Here is a 2660-nt window from a genome sequence, read left to right on the forward strand (position 1 = left end):
CCCCTCAACATCGACATTCGACTGTTGATGACTGGAAACATATTGTCTGTTCGGACGAGCCTCTTTTGAAAAATTATCGAGAGGATGGACGTGTACGGGTATGGAGACAACCTCATGAATCCATGGACCCTGCATGTCAGCAAGGGACTGTTCAAGCTGGTGGAGGCACTTTAATGGTGTGAGGCGTTTGTGGTTGGAGTGATATTGGACCCCTGAGAAGGCTAGATACGACTTTGGTTCAAATGGCTCTAAGCGCTATGCGACTTAACTTCTGAGGTCATCAGTCCCCTAGAACTTAGAACTACTTAAGCCTAACTAACCTAACGACATCACACCCATCCATGCCCGAGGCAGGATTCGAACCTGCGACCGTATCGGTTGCGCGGTTCCAGACTGAAGTGCCTAGAACCGCTCGGTCACTCCGGCCGGCAGATACGACTTTAACAGGTGACTCGTAAGTAAGCATCCTGTCTGATACCTGCATCCATTCATGTTCATTGTGGATCACGACGGACTTGGGCAATTCCAGCAGGAGAATTAGACAGCCCACACATCCAGAATTGCTACAGAGTTGCTCAAGGAACACCCTTCTGAGTTTAAACACTTCCGCTGGCCACCAAACTCCCCAGACATGAACAGTCCTGAGCATATCTGGGATGCCTTGCAACGTGCTGTTCAAAAGAGTCTACGAAGATGGTCGTAGACTGTGTTCCAAAAATGAACAGCATAGAGACAGAAGTGATGACACTTTCTGCAGGACCTGACCAGCATTTTGCAGGACAATGCTCAAGCACGTACAGTACAAGCTGTTACTGATTTGTTTGACTGATGGGGCTGCTATGTGCTATACCACCTACTGCACTCCCCTGAATTAAGCCCTCGTGAGTTCAACTAGATTTCTAAACTGAAGGAAACACTTCACACCATTCGCTTCAGAACTGCTACAAATTCGTCGGGCAATAGACAGCGCCGCTCGAACTGTCAACACAACTGGCACTACTAAGAGTATCCTACGACTTCCACATTGCTGGCAACGGGTTGTACACAACGCTGATGACTACTTTGAAGGTCAGTAAAACTTTGCAACACGTATCTGTTTTGTACGAGCTGTAAATAAATAGTTGCCACCATTAAAGATCCAACCCTCGTATTTACAATCAGATTTAAACATATAATAGCATGTAAATTAACTAACTTAACACGGTGAATTACATTTTCTATGGTACAATACACTTCTCATTAACCAGAAAATATGGATTCTCTGCAATCATTTGATAGTCCATAAGTGCTTTCCGCGCCGGATCCTCTACTATACACCAGGGGAATGAAATAGATAGTTCAGAGTGAAGCCAATCCACCAATAATCCGCAGAACAGCAATCCCAAATCTAGTCCAGTTGAAACCAGTACGGTGTAAGCACGGTACAATAATTTTAAGTGTCTTTCAGTCGCCCAGCGGCCAGATTTTTTTTTCTTTTTTGATGTCGGTAGCCAGACCCATATAACGCCTCCTGCCGCCTCTTACAGGCCGCAGGAATAGCTGATATCGGACGTCGCAGGGTGTCAATCTCATTATCGTATGACATACCACGAGGAGTACAAAAAAAAAAATATGAAAAGCTTTCTGGGAGCACCTCAAGTCTGTCGCTCACGTTGAATTTAATCATTTCGCTTTCTTTATGTGTCACACACTCACCGTAGCTCGTGCTCCCAGTGTACTCTTGTAATCGCACTGATCTTCATAATCATCATCATATTAACATCCTCTGTACAGTAATGGACATCCCTAGATTTAACTTTCATAATTGGTTTAAGCTATATGCAGCCTTATTGCTACTGTATATTTTCAGATGTCACCCAGTTGCCCACTATTACGTCGTCCTTTACGTATTTTCTCATCTCATGGAACTCAGCACACATCATTGGTCCACCAAGCATCCTTTACCCTGGGCACACGTAATGCTGCAACCATTACATTTTCATTACGTTCCCATTGCATTCCCCTCTCTAGTTTGCCCCCTAATCCACTTATTTTCGTTTATATCTCTACGATGAAATAAAAGAAATTATTCAGATAGTGAAGGGAGACGAAAATTTAATGGGCATGGGTGACTGGGATTCGTCAGTAGGAAAAGGGAGAGAAGGAATCGTAGTAGGTGAATATTGATTGGGGGTAAGAAACGAAAGAGAAAGCCTCCTGGTAGAATTTTGCACAGAGCACAACTTAATCATAGCTAACACTTGGTTCAAGAATCATAAAAGAAGATGTATACATGGAAGAAGCCTGGAGATACTGACAGGTTTCAGATAGATTATATAATGGTAAGACAGAGATTTAGGAACCACGTTTTAAATTGCAAGACATTTCCAGGGGCAGATGTGGACTCTGACCACAATCTATTGGTTATGAACTGTAGATTAAAACTGAAGAAACTGCAAAAAGGTGGGAATTTAAGGAGATGGGACCTGGATAAACTGAAAGAACCAGAGGATGTAGAGAGTTTCAGGGAGAGCATATGGGAACAATTGACAAGTATGGGGGAAAGAAATACAGTAGAAGACGAATGGGTAGCTTTGAGGGATGAAGGAGTCAAGGCAGCAGAGAATCAAGTAGGTAAAAAGACGAGGACTAATAGAAATCCTTGGGTAACAGAAGAAATA

This window comes from Schistocerca americana, chromosome 6 (genome assembly GCF_021461395.2).
Source record: "Schistocerca americana isolate TAMUIC-IGC-003095 chromosome 6, iqSchAmer2.1, whole genome shotgun sequence".
NCBI lineage: Eukaryota > Metazoa > Arthropoda > Insecta > Orthoptera > Acrididae > Schistocerca > Schistocerca americana.